General features: G+C 35.7%; 1 long non-coding RNA gene across 4 annotated transcripts in view; it reads left to right on the top strand.

Moving 5' to 3' along the window:
* Window positions 1–21,414, top strand: part of LOC311441509 — a 175,515-nt gene that overhangs the window by 114,665 nt on the left and 39,436 nt on the right. Inside the window, exons 2-3 of one of the 4 annotated variants that reach the window (XR_014696002.1) lie at window positions 10,180–10,211; window positions 19,555–19,718. The exons of 1 other annotated variant lie outside the window; for it this stretch is intronic. This is a non-coding gene — a long non-coding RNA (uncharacterized lncRNA). Of the gene's footprint in view, window positions 1–10,179; window positions 10,212–19,530; window positions 19,719–21,414 lie in introns of all 4 variants that reach the window. 2 more of the 4 variants (XR_014696003.1, XR_014696001.1) reach the window with 2 other exon arrangements.

Below are 21,414 nucleotides of genomic sequence, written 5' to 3'. Positions count from 1 at the left end.
TCTGACTACATTATAGGCCTCAGATATAGGCCTCAGTGATGTCCCTGTGGTGATGACTTCGCCTGCATTGTTACATATTCTACTGGAAGAGCTATTTTTCCCAGTTAGTAATCTCTCAATCTCACACCGCCATCAAATTCTCACAATACAAGACTTAGATAACAGGATTCCACCAGCCCTCTGCCATTAGTAAGTCTGTGTATTTTAATTATGTCTCCTAGCATTTGCCTCTACTCTAAGGTAAACAAACTCAATCTTTTCAATTTTACTTCACTAGAAAAGTTTTCCATGTCCCCAATCATTCTTATTGCCTCTTTTCAAAAGCCATTTAATTCAGTAGGATGCTTTCTGAGATGATGATAGGCACTGAGTACAGTGTTTCAGATGGGAGAGTAAATCAGTGATTTCTGTAATGATGTTATCATCTTTTCTATACTGTTCTTCATCCCGCTTATGCATCCTAATGTTCTGTTTGCTGTCAGCCAACGCTATGTTGAACAGAGGTCTGCTCTTAACTGTTGAAAATGGTGCCCATTGTTCTCCTGAGTTGCTAGAATTAATTTTGAAACCCAGAAGGGAGCTGGGTAGTTCAGACTTTCCTCTCCTGTATGCATTACTTTGTATTTCTTACCATTTGGATTCTTTTGCTGTTTCACTGCATATTAATTTCAGCTGGATCTTCATGGGGAAGCTCAGGAATACAAAGCTGACAGCATTTGCATTTTGGTAATAGTATTTCATTTCCATGCTGGATATGGTTTGCTCTTAGTATTTTCATTTGTCTATCATACAACTTACCTCAAATGTTCATTTTAAGTAATTTTAACTGGCTAGTAGGATATTTTAAATTAATTTTTAAGTGCTACTGCTGGCATAACATAATTTGTATGAGGGAGACAATTTTCTAAATCAAAGTGGAATTTTTGTGCAGGTGCATATTATATTTCCCGTAATACCCAGAGAGTGCATGAAGTTATATCTTATTACAGTTGAGTACCAAAGGAAAATGTAATACTTTGAAACACATATAAATAGGGTATATCTTATTCCATACTGCATGAAATACGATTTTAAGGTTTTATTTTTATTATTATTAAAAAACTTCAAATTTTATATATTTTTCAGCTGATACTCATTTACATTTCTAAAAATTACATTTCCAAGCACTGTTTATACCTATAAATGTAGAGACCAAGCATATTGAGTTTGTTATTTAGTTTAGCAGCCTCTGGGATGAGGAGGATTGGCAACCTGTAAGATTCCCAAAATTCAGTAGGGTAATTAATAGATTCCTATATATCTAACTGTTGTCCCACATGCAATTTCTCAGAGTTCATCATCATCAAAAAGGAGTAATTCTCTGTTGTCCTTTTAGGCTTGATTGATCTGTGTAATTGATGTTCCCTTTGTTATTCTGGGGGATTTTGCTAATTTTCTGCTGTGCCAAGTGAAGAGAAGTGTATCACAGAAAAGATTGATGTTATGGCTGTGGTGTGCCATGCCAAAGGCAAGCGCATTTGAAAGATAAAGGACATATTGCAATGGTTCATAAACAAGCTGGAATGGAGGGTCTTACACCAAGCTACACAATAATAATAATAATAAAAATAATAATAATAAAAATGGTACAGGGAGACAAATGTTACACCCTGGCCTGTGCTCAGTGAGGTGTCACCACTGGAGCCAGTCCCACCAGCTTGGTGGCATCCAGGATCACCTCCTCCAGGCTCCAGGGATGGACCTGTGCAGACCTAGCACAGATTTTATTTGGTGTTATGTTGCAGTTGCAGCAGCTTCAGCTGTATGCAATGAGCAGTTTAAAACTGCTTCCTGAGTTCCTGAGAAAGGTGCAGATTTGTATTACAACATTATCTCAAATATTTTCAAGAGATAATGTAAAGATTTTGAGGGAGTGACTTTATGTGCATAAGAAACAAAGGAGAGGGCTATGTTTCTGTGGTATTAAAGCAAAACAGACAATTCCAGAACTCAAATTCAGTACCACAGGAAGCAAGAAATACTAAAGATCAGCTCCACTACACTGCTAGTATTATAGTTTCCAGCTCTCTGTACCCATGAATTCTTTGTGCCTCCTGCAAGGTTTCAAAATGTTTCAGTAAGAAACTTTCCCAAAGTGTTTTATTAAAATCATGCTCACTTGCTGACACATTGATGAAGTTCTTCTCTCTAGTTGAAGCTCCAATGATTTTAATTTTATCAGGAAAATACATAAAAATCAAGCAAAAGAAAAACCATCAAACTCTAATAAATCTTTTAAAACAAATTAAAGTGATGACTGAGCTGACATATTCAATTTTCAATAAAAAGGATTTTCAGCAAGCTACGGGCATTACTCAAAGATTTAAATCTGCAAAAACACAATTCTGATTGTTTGTATGCACTTCAGTGCATTAAATAAGCTCGGTGGCTGGCGTGTACAACACGGCACCACAGCACGGGGCAGGGCAGCTCAGTGGTGCAGGACACTGGAAGTTTCTTACCAGTAACAGGTATGTTCTCAGTGAGGATTAAAAACAAACAAACAACAACAACAACAAAATACTTTTCAGAGAAATTCCTGAACAAACAAACAAACAAACAAAAAAGTGCAGTTTCATGGTTTCATGTTTGGCTGATCTCCAATTTAGATAGTTAACAATATCATGCAATTTTTGTGTATCATAAAGATGTATATGCTGTTCATACATAATTCTCTATTGAATAGTGCTGGATGTGTCCTAAGAGACCTCTGTTTGTTGCTTGCTTGTTTGCATATATAAGTAATGCTGATAAAACAAGCCAATCCCAGCTGTAAATTTTCCATACTTCTAGTTTCCTATTTAAGGAGGACATGGGATAAAACATTAAAGAAATAATATTAACAGTGCAAACTATTAAATTAAAAAGTAGAGTCCAAATATTTCCTGATTAAAGCAGAGCCATACTGTGCAAACCAGCTCCTTATTTGGTCCCCTCTGAACCCAAACAGATATGTGTGTATGAAAAGTAGGATTTGGGACCAGTATTCTTAATTCACACTTTCTTCATACTTTAGCCTTTGAGCCTCCGCAGGTCATTTCTGTCCTCTCTAATTCCTTGCCTAAGGCTCATTCCAATTTCAATTAAGAGTTAAAAACCATATCCATCACATCTCTGCATTGTGTTCTCATCATTTCCTTCTTTGACATGGAGTCACAGAATCACACAATGGTTAGGGTTGGAAGGGACCTTGAAGCTCCTCCAGTTCCAACCACCTGCCACGGGCAGGGACGCTTCCCACTAAATCAGGTTGCTCAAAACCTCATCCAGCCTGGCCTTGATCCTATGTAGTCATTCATGTTGTGAACAAAGGGGTGTAACTTTGACTGGCTACTTAATGCCTGAATAATCTCTGAAAAATAATACACATTTCCTAATATTAGCACCAATGGCTCTCTCTGACTTTACTAGAGCTCTTAGCTTGATATGCTTCTGATTAATGAGGCAGTATTTTTCAATCATGAAGCACTTTAAAAATACTTTTTAAGACCTAACAAGTGAAATACATTGGATACCACAATTCTTATAATTTAATTTAGTCAGCTTATGATGATTTTTGGATTCTCCTCCACATTCTACCTTTGAATCTAAATCTTGTTGCCTTCAAAGCTTGTGTTGATGTTTTTGTACTAAAAAAAAATAATATCAATAAATAAACACAAGGCATGAAAAAAGTGGGTTTAAATGAATTAAAATGAATGCTAATGCAAAATAATTTTATTTTATTTTTTAATTATTCAACCATACTATACTTTTGATGAGCACTTTGTGTGGAGCAATAACAGAAGGTGGGATGTTATTGAGCTGTACACTTTGGGGCAGGTATACCTTTTACAGGTAAACTTTATGCAGTTTCTTGTACATAGAACATAAATCTTGATTGGAGGTGGTGTCTGTAACAGCATTGTAAAAATGACAGTTGAATATTCCTGATAATTTGTGGTGTGCTATGAAGGTCGGCCATTAGCTGTTGGAGAGGTCGAGCAGTACAAGGTGTGGGTACCAATTTATTTTGGGATTTCTACCTGGTTAAATGGCCGTCAAGCATGACAGCCGCATTTATACCAAGAGTTAACATGCGAGGACTTGCCAGGACTCTGACTCTCCTGACCTAATCTTCAATATAGTCACACAGTTTCATTTTCAGCAGGCACCAGACTAATGTGTCACACAGACGGATTGCTTCTCGTTTTTCATATTAATGGCCCTGTTCCCACTCGATGCTGGTTTTGTTGGTATCAATGCACTTTGGGTCCATCCTATTAACTGGATAGTCCTGGAATGAAGGCATTAGTTTAAAGTTTGTCAAGTATTACTGTGGAGTTACAAGGATTAGGCAAATGTTTAATCATTGCATTTCCAGAGTCCAAGTTATAATTAAGAGGAAGAAAATGTACATCCAATTAATATCGGTTCAACCAAAGAGACTTTACTAAGACTTTATTTTAGCATACAGCACTTTTGCTCTGTAATTTGTTGACATTTAAAGTTATCTTAAAAGTATACAAGTCTCTTCTTTATGAATATGCTGATTGTCTATTATAAATCTGTCTTGTTCCAGGTCAAATTAAGACAATTTGTTATGTATCAGAAATTCTGTATAGATTCTCATTTATTGTGGGTATACTTTTTTCCCTCTTTAGAAGGGCATGCACTTTGTCAGCAAGGAAATACTTTCTGGAGATAATTTAATTTGGAGAAAAAAATGCTCTTTCTTCTCTTTTTTTTTTTTTTTTTTTTTTTTTTTTTACTCCAACAAATAGAGTGCCAGTGATTTTTCTTTGTGAAGCATGGCACAATGTTATGCACTCAGCTGTGGACTCAATTTCATTTTATCCCATCTACAAAGCTACTGCTGCTTTGGAGTTACTTCTCAGAGCCCTCTGCCCCATACATCCACTCATTATTTTGTTGTTGGTGTTAAATTTGAGTTTGGTGGTTCGGAGTTTCAAAATCAGAAGCAAACTATGAGCAGAAAGAACCTGCCTCTCCAAAGAAGGCTCCTTCTTGAGCATGAAAATTCTGAAATTCAGATTGCCTCTTATTACTGTGAATTATCTGAATTATTGCTGAATATATAACTCACACATCAGCTGTTGTGTCTGCTGATGGGTAGCTCCCAGTGTTTTGTATTTACTGTATTTGAGTAGCTGCAGGTGAGGTAGGAAAAAAACACAAACCTAACCATTAAGTAATTACTTAAAATATGTTGAATGCTTGCTATATTACTGTATTACTGTGTTCATATCCCAGTGCTAAATATATGCTTTAGCTAATGTCACAGAAATTGTAGGTGGTGAGCCATCCCTGTGTCTGTGCCAGGGTAACTAGGGCTGATCTTACCTCTGTCCTCCTCTTCTCAGTGAGATCCCATCTACCTGGAAGGTAGAGAGTTAAAAGAGAGGCAAGGGGAAAAATATAAGATATCCTTACTTCATAACACTAGAGAAGCAACATAGGTAAAAATCGTTAGGGAAAAAAAAAATCACTTTCTGCTGTAATAAAGCAAATATGCATGAGCATGCTGTCCTTTACAGCAAAAGAAATGACAAAAAGAATTAACTTCCTTGAACTATATGCAACTGCTTTTCATTCTGTGTTCTTTGTCGCTTGAAATTTCCATGCTTTCCTTAGATTTTAAATACACTGTTTAATCTTGCATCTGTTTCTCAGTGTTTAATTAGTGAAAGTCGCATGGTTCTCCTGTAATAATTCACCACAGAATTAACATTAGCATTGTTGTTTAATTAGAACTTAATATCTAATTATACAACAACAAATGAAATCTGAATAGCCTAAGATTTTCTAAGGTTCCTGAGCCTTATCTGAAAACAAATATTATTGTTCATAAAGAATAACCTAGGAGAACCCCATTTGTATACATTATTGAGAATGATTAAATACCACAAGTAACTCTACTATATCTTAATGTAGAGCAGACATATATCTATATTTATGACCTAAAACATTTTAAAGGTCCATACTTGTAAATCTATCCTCTAGATTTTAAGAGCCACAACAAAGATCTTGATAGAATAATTTTTTGCATTGTCAGTGTCAATTAGCCAATACATATCAAATTCAGATAAATTGCTAATAAACTTTTTAGTGCCTATCACATTCCTAGAAGAAGTAGAGAATTAAAATTTACTCAGAATAGAAAAAAAATAATTAAGGCAAACTGCAACTAGAAAAGAAAATTATTTAAAGGATATCTAGTGGATTAGGGTGAAAAGTGATCCTTTTCTGTATTTTTTCCTTTCACAGCTTAGTGATGGTCACCCCCAGAGTTGAGGCACCCTGGTTTATGGCATGTGTGTGCCCCTGGTACAGCCTCTGCCTGTGCCAGGGCGGGAAGCTGTTGGTTCAGGCTTCTTTTACAGCATCTAAAGTGCCTGCAAGTTGCAGGTTTTCTGCTATGACAGTGAGAAAAGGCTTTGGGGATTTTGAGTCCTGAAACATTAGTAGCTCAGCACTTTGAGCCCACATCCAGAAAGATATTATTTATCTGCAAGTTATTCTTAGTTGTTTCACCCTATTATTATTATATTAAGCCCATTCATTATTGTGAGTTATCACAGGCTATAGTTTCACCCCATGTTTAGAGTTTTTTTTCATTTGTGTTTGCTAAAATATAGTGCTTTAAGGCTATATAACACATACTTGGAAACATGTCATTTACTGTGCTGATCAATATGGCATTTGAAAGAAAATATCAGCCTTGATTACAAAATTGTCTCTGTTCAAGCTTATACATATTGTGAAGAATTGAGGCACAGAAAGAAGTGGCTTATCAGTTTTTGTGGTTTTAGATCTAACCGTATTTTTAGACATGGCATTAAACTTTGAAGTTTGGATATATCACAAGCCACAGCCCATTCAATTTGCAATAATAATCCTCCTTGATTAAGACTTATACTTAGATTATACCAGAGATCAGAAATCTTGTCTCAGTGGAGTGACATTTATAGCATTTTCTTTAAACAAGTAGGAATTATCCCCATTCAAATGAAAATGAACCTGATGTATGCATCCTACTATTTCTTTAAATACTTATACCTTATCTGTAGTCTTGTCTGTATGAAATAATATTTTAGGCCTTTGTTTCAAATTATAGGATGCGAAGGAACATTATAATTTGATCTACCAAATGTGAGGCTGCTGCTTTCTTCATAATGTCAAACTGCTATTGTATGTTTGCTAATTATAGTTGGTAAAGCCTTTTTCTTTTTTTTTCCAATTTCTGAAGATTAAGATTACAAATATTTCTATAATAGGAATGCACCTAAAAGAAAAACTTTTTTTTTTTTTTTTTGCTTATTAGCATAAAAGCTTACAAGAGATGTGGACTTTTCATAGTAGGAAAATGGAAGAGTCATTCTAATTGTTGTTTAAGACTTTTTAAAACTTCCTTTGAAATATATATATTTTTTCTTTTCTGGCTCTAAAGGGACTTTGGTAAGAACCTGGAGGAAAAAAAATAATATATAATATATACATATATATTTATAATATATATATAATGAGAAATATAAATAATAAATATATATATACGAGAAATAAAGTTAAGTAGATTTAATAACATTCACTCGGATGGATTTCTTTATTTTATAGAAGAAATCCAGAGGAATAAAAGCGAGGACAGTCAGGAGTATCCAGGACAGAGGAAGTTCCTGGCTGCTTCTTCAGGCATTTTGAGAAATAGGTCCTATTTTTTCTCACCACTTCTGTACTACTGAACAATGGAAAAAAATCAAAGCAAAAGGCTGCTGGATCACTGCTAGCTAAGTTGTTAGCTTGAATGGTTGGTGGAAAAGTTACACTGATGTATTTTTATTTTGTGAGCTTTTGGCTGTGATTGTAGCAAACAATACGAAGCAAAGGGGTAAATATCCGGAGCACCAAAGTATTTACATCTGCCAGCAACATAATCACATTGAATCTAATAAACTGATGTGTTGCTGCCTGGGAAAACAGTCAGAAGCTGGATGCCAGGGAAAGTGCCATGAAGTAGGGCTGCTTGGAATCAAACCAAGTGTCATTTCCTTTCCCTTCACCATGACTCTGCCCTAGTGAGAGGAAGGTAAAGTTATGAGGGAAAGGGAGAGAACTAGTCTTTGTGAAAAGAAAAAATAACCTGAAACAGAGCAGCGTGCCTTACCTTGGTTATCAGATTTTCTTTGCATTAAAATATAGTTTCAGCAGGCAGAATTGGTGTGTTTCAATTGTTCTGATTCTTCTGGAGTCATTATTTAATAGCATTTCAACCTCTCATTGCAGCACACCAATAAAGCTTGCACGGGATGGGGACGTTTCTGGTAGTGCCACTGTCAAAAGGTAGCTCTGTGAAAATATATCTGCTAGCAGATGTGGATATAGTATTTTATTTGAAGATAATGTCAGTAAAACAAACATGGGTCAAAAATAAATCAGCCAGGCAATTCCAAACAGGCACACATACTGAAAAGCCAAACACTGATTATTTAATATAAATCTCTTCTCAAATAGGAAGTTATTCGTTTTCTAAATCCTTATTGTTCTGATCTAAAATTCATTTATCAACATTCACAAGACATTGAATGCGTTCCTAAGAGTTCTCAACCTGACTAAACTTACACATTAGCATTTAAAATCTTCTTTAAATGAGAAAGTATTACATATTTTAAAATTTTGTATTTGTAGTAAAGCACCATAAAATCTATAAAGTTCTTAGAACGTTTAAAATGTACAGAAAAGTTAGGGCAAGTCATTAGTTTGTGTCAAATGCAGGTATGTTTTCATACGAAGAGTAGAAGACATTCCAGGTATATATTCTTAGTCTTAATGATCTTTCTTCATATATGTAATTGGTCACTTAATAATTTTACATTTATTCAATAGTAGTAGGCAGTATTCTGACTTGAGAAGCATTGTTTTTTTTCTTCTCTCACATACTCCAGTGTGACACTAAATAATAATAATGTCAAACCATTGCTTTTCTAAACAGTCATTATCTGTTTCTAATTGTCTGATGAGAGAAATATATTCATCTCCCACAACTCACACTCTTTTTCTGTTAAATAGATCTTTTGTGTGGTAGCAATCTTACATTGACCTATAACAAAAGTTTAAAGCTCTTGATATATACAAAGTTGTTCAAACACCTTATTTTCCAAGTTACATGTTTTATTGAGCGGCAGAAACTTCAGGATTCAAATAATTACATTTCTTTATGTGTATTTAAGCTTAAGTCCACCCACATAAAAAAAAATAAAAAAAATTAAGCATTTATTTTTCATGCTATATTATTCAACATTTATGCATCTGTCTGTGCAGCATTAGCAGAAGACTACGGCAGCTTTCCAGCAAGCAGTAGTTTTATACCTTCAAATAGGCTATGGCAGAAGGTTAGGGGCAGATTCTGAAGGGTCAAGCTTCTCTTTTAGTACAAGCCCCCTCACCACGAGGCTGTACTGAGCAATGTTAGACCCTGCAGCACTGTATTGTCCATACACTGTGTTTCTCAATGCTTGCGTTTGAAAACGAGCCAATACTACAAAAATTAAATGGCTAGTAGGATACATCCCTGGTATTTATCTTCATAGACTTTTTTATATACGGTTGTCCAGGTATTAATAATGCTTAGTGAGCCTAATAACAAACAGGATGCAAATGGTAATTTCAATTAATTGTTCTCTAGTAAAAACCCACAAACACATTGCTCCCATCAAAGTTATAACCTAATTAAAAATAGGATAAAACTCATCCCTTTGTCTTAATAGGCATGCTAAATTAGCTATTTCCTCCAAAGAAAACAACATGTTTAGAAACAAACCCCACAATGTTTAGGAATAGGAAAAGAGTTATTTCTTGTCCCCTGCTATTTGCAATCTGTGATTAAGCGGTGTGAAATGGGGCTAAGCTGTCCTGTTGGTGCCTTAGAGCACTTCTGCCTCCCCTGTGTGCTCCAAATACATCTGGAACAAAGCAGGGCATGGCATTGCAAATCTTCATTTTCATTAGAAAATCTCTTATAGCAATGGAAACTGTAAATAATGCCTGTCATTTTTGTAATTTGTGTAAAAATACAAAGCTGTAACTCTTGTGGTCATGGATGAAAGAAAAAAACCTTTAATTATACGTATTGCTCACATTCTACAGAAAAAATAATCGGAAGATCCCCACACAAAAAGGTAATTTCTTGTTGTTTTGCTTGTTTGGCTGGCTGATTTTGTTTATTTATTTTTTATTATTTTCCTGTGGGTGCATTTGTCTGGATGAACTTTCAAAATTTGAAATCCTGGTGGTTACAGGTTGGACTGAAAAAAATAGAATGGGCGTCATTTCCATGGTTTGAAAAAATTTAATCCACTAGATGGTCCAGTGTGTAATCCTAGAATTAATATAATGGAATTCGTTATGGTATAGCACTGAAATACTGGAGCATTGTCTTACCATTTTCATTTACAAAAGACATAAATGTTCTAACAAAAAATGAAAATCTTATATGAGTAGCAGCAACATGTCCATGTAGAAAAACATATTTCAATTAATAACTTCTTATATAAAATATTTGTTTTACTATTAATAATTATTATTATTTCCCCATCTGTTCAGCTACTCTTTTCCAGTATGTGGAGATGATGATGCAGGTCACATAAGTTTATACCTTTTGTTTACCTGAACCAGTTTTCTAAGTCACTGATCTTTTTCAATGATTTATATGCAGAATACTTTAATCACTCGTACCTCTACACCCATGTCACATATTATAGCTTATTTTTATTTTTTCAGTGGAATACAAACATTTTAAATTTAAAATTATTGTTATGACTAGGTGTAGGTAAATTCAGTAATTATTAGTGTTTCTGTAAATAATTTGGCTCTGTGATTCCTCAACATATAGCAGATGTACACAATAATTAGACTTGTGCTATCGCAGGTACAATCTAATAATAGGAAAGTACTTGCTTTCTATTAGGCAACTGTACCATTAATTAAACTCCATTTAATCGTGAAGTATTCTATTCAGATCTTGTTGCAGAATCTCTTCCTTAATGTATACATGACTTGAATTACTCACCCAAACAACTACTTATTGTTTATTAATAATTTACAGACAACATGTTCCTGTAATTTTCCCAACAGCACTCTTAGCTGGTAGGCTCTACTGATTTCATGGTATTTTCTTCTCAAAGAGGCTGCCGCTCCACTAGTGTAATTGGCAGAGCCCCATTGACTTCAATGGAGCCTCAGCAATTCTCACCAGCACTTATTTGCATCATTAAAGGCATTTAAAAATCTGGTCTTGTATAGAACAGATGATGTGATATTAAGAAAAAGCCAAGCTCACTGTTACATGAAAAAGTCGCCAGTGAAAGGAAAACTCCACTTTTCCTGGCTTTTCCCTCTTTTCTGCCATGTGAGGGGCTGGAGGCTTGTAGGAAAGAACTAAAAGCATCCACATGCCATTAGTATCTGTTGGGAATGTCCTGTCCTCCTGATGGCTTCCTTGACTCCTGCCACCAAAGGTGGCTGAGAGCTGGGAGGACTCTGTTTGCCCAGCAGAAAGCTTGCTCCAAACAGTACGTGAGTTCATTATTGCACTATCAACATGCTATAATCTGAAATACTGATTTATCTATTTTTTTGCCATTATTAAGAACAAGTTTGTTCACTAAACTGGGAAAGTGACAAACAAAACAGTTTTCCTAAAAGTTGTTTCTTTTTTTTTTTTTCTTTCAAAGCTTCACTAATAAGGCTTGAAGATCACTGAGTTTTTGAATGTAGTTATCTTATTTAAAGAGACATAGCAAGTGACTAATTTAAGCTGTAGAGGATTGAATAGTAGCATTTTATCTTTAATTATTTTGTAATGTGCTAAAAAGTCATCCACAGAATAATGCCAAGTAGAGCATAAAGTTTTTGTGAGTGCTTAATCATGCACGGGGAGAAAAAAACTTTTTCCTAAAGCTAAGCACTTACACACTGTTATGTTCAGTTATTTTACTAATCACCATAGTTCTCAAACAAATTGACCATTAAGTTTTCCCATTGAAAACATATTGATATAAGTAACTAACTTATATGCAATACGTTCACCAATCTAAGGTCATTCTTTATCTCTGAGCTACATGTGAATTTACATGAAATGGGCAAGTTCATGGTGACATAGCTGTAAAAGAAGAATGGTGGTTGCTAATAAAATGAGAGAACCCAAAATCCATATATTTTGGCACAAAGATGTTTTCAGTAGCAGAATTCATTTGCAGAGCAAGTTACTGCAGGAATCATAGTTCATTATCGTGATGTAGTAATGAGACAGCATGCCACAAAGATGGAAATACTGTGAATAAATATCAAAAATGCTATGAAGGTGTGACAGCAGGTACGATCAGACACATAATGTTGAGATTCAGAAGTACTCCCCAAAGAGCAAAAGATTTTGATTCCTTAAGAAGACATGTAGTAGGTAAATTGTCTTGCATGGGCACCATGCTTGTCAGATTTATATGCTGTTCAGCTCACTGTCCAAAAGGCTAGCATAATTTTTTACCCATGTAATTCACACAGAGTGCGGGAAGCTATAAGAGATAAAAATCTTGAAGAGAAGTTAACACTGTTTTATTTCAGAATTGACGCACAGGTCTGCCAAACAGTACAGACGTTTAATACACTCAATTTGTGAAGGAGATTTCAATCTTCACAAGTGCACATCTTTTCACATTCCATCACTGGTTCTGCTGTGTGTGGAAGAGAAACATTCAGCAAGGCTGATCAGAGGGGTTTGCTTAGTGTCCATCTCCAGTCCCTGAGGTGGGCACGAATGGATATTGAAGTTCAATTATGAAAGTACCTGGTATTCAAGTGTAGAACTTGCTTGTTTAGTTCAATAAATCACCCTTGGTTGTAAGGCAAATAGCTTGACAAGACAGCAAAATGCCATGAGAAACTTAGTGGTTCTGGATGGTCAGGTCAGATGTACAACTTCTCAAAAGTGTCTCATGGGTGGGGAAACGGGAGTGGAAAGGAAAAGAACATTTTCCTCCTGACATCAGCCTCTTTTGGTATTCATCTCTCTGTACATAAATATGCACAAGGTCATCCATGTTAAAATGTCTCATATGCCAGTTACCTGTTTCCATTTCATGTTATAATTTCTTTATATTAACAGACGCTGTTTTACAGGAACAGGGTAAATACCTAATGACACCACAAAGGAAGGGAAAAGAGGAGGAAGCAGGAAAAATAAGGGAAGCACATTCCTTAAATTCTGGGTTGGGATGTCAGTGACGGTTGGTCTGTTGGTTGGTTTATTTGTTGGCTTAAATATTGGTGAATTCTGCTATAAAGAATTGGGGTTTTTATTGGCATCTGGTTTATTTACAAAAATATTTTTTTGGGGGGATATTGCTAAAATAACTCTAGTGGGGTCTGTTCTGCAGCATCATTCCACTTGCATTCCATAATGGCCACTTTCCTGTCTTCTGACATTGAGGTTTCTCTATTTGTGGGTTATCTCATAACATTTCATACACTTCCCAACTTTAGCATTTGGTTCATAGTTATAAGTCAGAATGTGAATTCTGCATAATGAAGCTGGCTAGTGGGAAGTGTGGCCTTTGCAAACCTAAGAAAGGCCTCTGGCAAGGAATCTCTAATAAAAAGTATCTCCAAGTTCTTTGGAGATACTTTTTTGGGATGAGCCCAAGGCGAGAGTGAGGACCATTAAATTATTGAACGGTAATGAACAGAATATAAGCATGTGGCAACACTGTGTGGGGATTGAAATGTAGCTTAAAAAAAAAAAAAAAAAAAAGCTGTTAAATTGATTTTACTTGTGAGGTTTATTGTATGAATATTGCATTGCTAAAAGACAGCCTCAACTGAGTAGCTCTTTCCTGATCATTTTATTAATTTTCTTCCTCTCTGAAGTTTTCTGCTAGCACTCTTGGAAGTGATTAAAGCACTGGGTTGTAATCATGAGGTTGTAATATATATATATATTTTTTTTTTAAACAAACAAACAAACAAAACCTCCTGGGCAAAGGGAGTAAAACTTCAGTGAGACTTTGCCAGTGAAAGCTTTGCGGCAGCTGTCACCTGGGGGTGGGGTCAATGGACAGGTTGTCTGTGGCTTCAGTAGGATTTAGATAAGCCCATGGTGATTTTATTACAGGTAAAATGGCTAAAAAAATGAATGGATCCCCAGAATATTCCCTCCTCCTCCCAAGCTAAATAATGCCATGTGTATGGCTGTATATCATCACATTAGTGATGAAAGCATTGCTCAGACTACATTTGATTTAATGAAAGTGATTCTGTGATTCTGTGAAAGTCATGTAATTGAAACTTAACACCCTTCTAAGATAGCATTGCAAGTAATGCACAAAACTCCTAGAAATTCTGGTGGTAGGTGTTTATCCCATTATAATGGACAAGCTTCTGTAAAATCTGTGTGTTAGGAGCCAGAGCTCTCCTGATTATCATTTCTTGACTGAAAATCGGTTGATTTTTGGTCTGGAAATAGCTGCAGCATTAAAAACTATGTTGGAGTGCTTGCTAAACCAGGATACCCGTGCATAATACAATTGAATAGAGAAGTAGCTGCCATTAGGGTGTTTCATATATTGTGTAAGCTCTAGGGATAAAGTCCATTTAAATATCCACAGGTTATGCAGTGCTTCACATTCTTGTTTCCTGGTGCATGACCGGGGATCTTGCCTTCTACCCAAGTGCAAATAAATATAATCATCATTGCTATCATCACGGATTTTGTGCTTAGGTTACCTCAGTGCTGAAATACACTTTGACTTAAGTAGCTCAGGTAAAAAAAAAAAAAACGAAAAGTGGCTCCTAGCAGGGCTGCAGATGCAATTCATTTGTAATATTGCTACTTAAGTTGCTCTGCTTGTGCCGCATCGCACCGTTCCTTTGAAGGAACAAGTTGTTATGACTGGTGCTACATGCATTACTCCAAAAAGCTTTTGGAAATAATACAGATAGGCTAACACTCATCATACAGAAATCCAGTGTTTATAATAGCAGAAGAGCATTCATATTTATATTTCACATTTTCGTTATACACAGCGGATAGAATTGATTTCATACAGGACTCGGTGCTTTAGCTGCACTATCTTCCCTCTTGCAGGGAGAAAGCATTTTAATGGAAGTAGATACTCTTGTTCTCTCACAGGGGATTTTTTTATATCAGTGACACTTTATTTATTTATTTTTTTTTTTAAGCAAATGAAATGGAAAGCTCAGTAGTGGGATAAGAAACTTCTTTGTCTTTGTATTTTAGGCAAAATCACTGCGAGCAATAATTGCATAGGGGTGGCTCATGGGCTCTGAGCTGCAGCTCTGCACCTGGGGAGAGCAGGGCCAGGGCACAGACCATCCTCTTCACGTGATGGCCACTGCCAGCCTGGTTAGTGGTTGGCAGTGACCTTCGTGCCTTGGAAGCATCTGAGAGGTGATCGAACCCTACTCAGAGGCATCTGGAAAACTGGCAGAGAAGGGGATAAGCAACACTCTTAATAAGTATGCTCACTCTGGATGGTAAGAGTGCCCCAAGCTTAATTACTTAAATACAAGCAAACCTGTAGCCAGATGAAGTCCTTCATATCTAATGTCATTGGTAATAATAAAAACGTGAACATGTATTTGAGTTGTGAAATGTACATCATGTCCCGGAGATGATTAAAAATACATAATAAATACTTACCTGGAGGGGCGTGTAAGTGGAGGCTCTAGCACGAGTGCATCAGAGGTCTTTATGCAAAATGATTTTGTAATGGCTGAGGAAGAAATTATTTATTAATTCATCAGACATAAAGGAATAGTTAATGATAGCATTCATTACAAACTTTATTGTGGCACATAATTAGCAATCTGCTTCTATTTGAACACAGTAGCAAGGCATAACTGGTAGAATAACAAATAAATATGATTTATAATAATATAAAAAGTATATTTTCCTATCAGAATTAATGAATCCTACTAGAGACAAACAGCAAATGCATTTAGCTTAGATTTCAGAATTCAGTCCCCAAATACAAAATTCTTCCCTGTGGTGTGCTGCTGGTCTCAGAGAGGCTCGTGCTGTTAGCCCTGGGTTGGGCGATGGCTGCATGAGCATCGCACCAGGGCAGGGGGAGCAAGGCAGAAGCCGGCTCCTCCTCAGCCCTTGCTGAGAGGGGCTGCTTGGGAACAGGTGCTGCGAATCCACTGAAAACAGTCTCATGAAAGTCACATTTATAGCAGTAATCATCATTTTGGAGAATTTGGATTACTTGTAACATATAACGCATTTCTGTTCAACTTCCCTATCAAGCAGGTAGCACTTTTAGTCCATCCTTTCTTTCTTTCTTTCTTTCTTTCTTTCTTTCTTTCTTTCTTTCTTTCTTTCTTTCTTTCTTTCTTTCTTTCTTTCTTTCTTTCTTTCTTTCTTTCTTTCTTTCTTTCTTTCTTTCTTTCTTTCTTTCTTTCTTTCTTTCTTTCTTTCTTTCTTTCTTTCTTTCTTTCTTTCTTTCTTTCTTTCTTTCTTTCTTTCTTTCTTTCTTTCTTTCTTTCTTTCTTTCTTTCTTTCTTTCTTTCTTTCTTTCTTTCTTTCTTTCTTTCTTTCTTTCTTTCTTTCTTTCTTTCTTTCTTTCTTTCTTTCTTTCTTTCTTTCTTTCTTTCTTTCTTTCTTTCTTTCTTTCTTTCTTTCTTTCTTTCTTTCTTTCTTTCTTTCTTTCTTTCTTTCTTTCTTTCTTTCTTTCTTTCTTTCTTTCTTTCTTTCTTTCTTTCTTTCTTCCTTTCTTCCTTCCTTCCTTCCTTCCTTCCTTCCTTCCTTCCTTCCTTCCTTCCTTCCTTCCTTCCTTCCTTCCTTCCTTCCTTCCTTCCTTCCTTCCTTCCTTCCTTCCTTCCTTCCTTCCTTCCTTCCTTCCTTCCTTCCTTCCTTCCTTCCTTCCTTCCTTCCTTCCTTCCTTCCTTCCTTCCTTCCTTCCTTCCTTCCTTCCTTCCTTCCTTCCTTCCTTCCTTCCTTCCTTCCTTCCTTCCTTCCTTCCTTCCTTCCTTCCTTCCTTCCTTCCTTCCTTCCTTCCTTCCTTCCTTCCTTCCTTCCTTCCTTCCTTCCTTCCTTCCTTCCTTCCTTCCTTCCTTCCTTCCTTCCTTCCTTCCTTCCTTCCTTCCTTCCTTCCTTCCTTCCTTCCTTCCTTCCTTCCTTCCTTCCTTCCTTCCTTCCTTCCTTCCTTCCTTCCTTCCTTCCTTCCTTCCTTCCTTCCTTCCTTCCTTCCTTCCTTCCTTCCTTCCTTCCTTCCTTCCTTCCTTCCTTCCTTCCTTCCTTCCTTCCTTCCTTCCTTCCTTCCTTCCTTCCTTCCTTCCTTCCTTCCTTCCTTCCTTTCTTTCTTTCTTTGTGAGGAGGACAGGGAAAATACAGATTTCATGAGAGATAGGTGTTCCAGTGCCAAAGGTCTGGGCCTTACAAAGAAGCATCTGGTTCAGGAAGTTGAACCTGACCCTTGGATGTGGGCTTGCATTATCCTCTCAAAATGTAGCATTTCTGGTGTCACCCACTAAATATTTTGAAGTCGTCATCTTAACTGTAATGTTAATTTAAGGAAGGCTGAGTCTAAGGCATTTCCATACTACTTTACTGCATGTTTAAATTCTGCCCTAGTTGCTATAGTTAGTTCTTTTCACAGAGATTAAAATAGATAATTCTGAATAGATGATACACATCTAGATTTTTAAAATTATTTTTTGTTGTCTTTTTAGATGAATTATAGTCACTTTTGAAAATGCAGCAAAAAAATACTAACACGCTTTCCTGATCTAGGGCTTATGTCAGATGATTAGACTTTGCAAATATTCTAAATATCTTGAAATGACTCAACACATTTAAGAGTATAAATATAGCATAAATAAATAATGCAGACTATTGGAAAGTGTGGCACGTCCTAATATACTTTTTATTCCCATGAGGGAAAATGGTACAAGATAATTAGAAATTCACAAAAAGTTTATATAATTAATGTTATCTGCTAACAAGTCATGAACGATTAGGTTTCAGATATGCTAATCCTCACAGTACTTATTAGTGCTTTCATTTTGTTCTGAAAGTAATAAATGAGATAAATATTTAAAAAAAATAAGTTGGGCAGTGTTCACCTACTGATTGAAAATATCAGATGTAATACTCAGCAATGCCTTATGACTGTTTTTAACGTAGATCAAAGTCTTTAGGAGCATTTGCTTCCAGTGTCTTCATCTGTTGGGTAGAGTTCATCTTTGATTCAGCATTTGCTCACACAAGGGTGTACTCCTGGTCCAGGTGTGGGGCCCTGTTAACCAAAGCCAACTCAGCTCATGGGGTATTGCCCCTTCCACCTGTGTTTTAAGGGAAACGTGTCATCATGAGATACAAAGAGGCAATAACATCTCTCCCTTCTCAAAAACCACCAGCAAAATGTTGTTTTGGATGCCTAGACATAGGCAAGAAACCCAAGTAAAAGGGCAGATCTCCTTTGTTTCCTCTTTAAATATTATTATTATTACTTTTTAATGAAATGGGATATATTCTCCAACAGCAGCAACACTACAAGTCTGCTTTTTGTTGGGTTAAAAAAGGTTAAAATTTATAGAGAAATTTTATGATTTTCCTCTTGTTCTGGGTGTTGGTTTTCTGTTCATGATACTTCGTGTTTTCTGCAAGAATGCAAATTAATTATTTTGCTGCATTTTAATCTTTTTTTTTTTTTTTTTTTTTTTTGACTGTGGATTAAGCTTAGAATTAGTGCTACAAGAAAAAAAAAATAGCAATGTAATTCATATCATTTACTGAGAGTGTAAATAAGTGGGGAACTCAAACTGAGGTATATTACATAAAGACTAACATACATTTGGAATATATTCTCAATACGTCCATATATATTTTTGGAATAAAGAGGCCTTAGGCCCAACCTGTACCCAGTGGAAAAACTCTCACTGATTTCAGAATCTTTGAAGGAGAACTTAAATGAATTTAGGAAGATATTAACTTTGTTTCAGAGATGGATGGGATTAAGAGGTCAAACTGGAAAGTAACAGAGCAGAATATAGCCTGAACCTGACAGACCAATCAGTTGTTTTCATAGATTTTTAAGCAAGAAAGTGCCATTATAAACATCTTTTCTGACCTCCTGTGTATTGCAAGCCAGGAAATTTAATCCATGATTTCTGCATTAGAGGAAACTGCTTTCCTCTATTTCATAAAATGGTTGTCTTGTTTGTTTTGCTGAGTGATATTTTATTTTCTCAGGGTGTAGAATATCAGCCATTAGATAGCAGATCTTGGCTTAGCTTTCTGTAGATTTGTTTTAAACATTTTGATGTATATTGTATAAATGAGGGTTTCATTAAACAAAACCTACTGAAAAGAGCATAGTCACTGCAAATGTTTTTCCATCACCATATTCATGGTATTTTATATTTTATTTTTATTTTTATTTTATATATATATATTTATGTGTTTATTTTTTTCCTATTAAGGTAACAGAAAGCTCTTTATTTTAGCTCAAGAGCCTGAGACGCCACTTAGACCTCTCCTATGTCTGGTTTTGCCATAAATCTGGAATGATTACCCCACTGTACTGACATGTTCACAAGAGGGTCATCAACATAATTTGTGAAGGAGTGACACAAAAATAAGGTGTGGAAATGCATGGAGCTGAAATCAGGTAAGGCTCACTTGGGAAAGAAGTGCATTTTTGGATAACCACTTCCAGTTCAGGAATCTAGAGCTTGGAGGTTGGAGTCCTGGCCAAAAGATGAGTCAGAGGGTAAAGTAGGCAGGAGAAATTTCTGAAAAAGGTTCTTTGTAGGAACATTCACTGTAAATACACAAGTGTGTCCCCATCATGCAGAAAATCTCTTGAGTTCTTCTTTATGTACTGACGCTCCTTCAGTGACTGTATTTGTATCTTCCCATTTGATTTCAGCAGGAGAGAAACAGAGAAGAATTTAGACAATTAAACTACTTTATTTAATCACCTGATGTATTTTAGAAGTCAAGAAATTTTATTTAGGTAAACAACTTGTAAAATTATGGTTAGAGAAATGGTCTATTGTATGTTGCCAACGACTTGAAAAACAAAAACATAAACAAAACTTCCCAAAACGAATGCCTCAGTTTCCTTCTTCAATTCCTAACTGCAATGCTGCAACAAAGTCACTTTTCTAGATGACAGATTTGCTCTGCCATTTTGCAGGTATAACACATTAGTCTTTAACATCCATTTCAGATGCTCAAGCTGCTTTAAAACTTTTGTGGTTTTGAAATAACATCACCTCTCGTGGCACTATCAACTAGGCTACTTAACTGCTGTGTTCAAACACTGTGTTTTATGTAATCTGATTTGTGCTGCCTGGATTCATGGAACCACTTTCTTCTGTGGCATTTCTGCAATCACTGCTTTATCTTAATTATAATAATAAGTAATTTGCAAAAGGTATTGAAGTGGAAAAATAAACAAAGTAAAAAGAAATCTCCCAGATAAATAATTTACCAGAAAGAATTACTATTGGTTTTATTATCAAACATTAACTATGCTGGATTTTTAAATAAGCATTTATATATATATATATATATATATATATATATATATATACATATATTTATATATAAGCATTTCAAAGCTTACCCAAAACAATATGTCTAACTCACTAAAAAATACATATCAAAACAAATAGACGATTACAATTCTGATCTAGTGAGAAAAGAATGAAAATGCTGGAAAACACACCAGAGCCCCGTGCAGAATGCTAGGTGCAGGTGATTCTCCACATCTTTCACAGCCAGGCATGTAACTACACATAACTACTCGATCTCCAGTTTGGGAATCTTTTTCACATATCTTTAACTAAATATACTCTTGAAATCCTTCGAGCTGATGAGGTGTTATTCTTTCAGTTGCTATAACAGCATTTAGATATCCAGTGGAGCTGGGGTTGCATATGCAGAGTAATTTCTTACAATGAGAGCGGATCCTTACAACTAATTTGGAAGTATGAAATAACCTTCTAATGCACCAAACATAAAATTCTTCTTTGGGAAAGATATTAAACAGTACGTTTAGGTTATATCTTGCTTTCTACTTCCTGTAAATATGGAAGTACTACTTATAAGCTACAGTACCTCACCTTTTGTGCATAACAGAATTAATTGGCTTGGGAATCCCCAGGCAGCTGTGTTTGCTTTACCACAGGCTGGTAATAGATGGTGTTAAATTGCACACAGAGGTCACTCAAACCATGGAGTTTTATAAAAAATCCAAAAACAGTTTACCATGACCACATGGGAAGATTGGCAGAGGAATCTCACTGTATTCTGTTTGAGTATCTACTAGCTTTCATGTTTGGTTTTCCAATTTTTAA

The sequence above is a fragment of the Aythya ferina genome, assembly GCF_964211825.1.
Source record: "Aythya ferina genome assembly, chromosome: 9".
Taxonomy (NCBI): Eukaryota; Metazoa; Chordata; class Aves; order Anseriformes; family Anatidae; genus Aythya; species Aythya ferina.
This window is presented reverse-complemented; position numbering and strand designations above follow the sequence as displayed.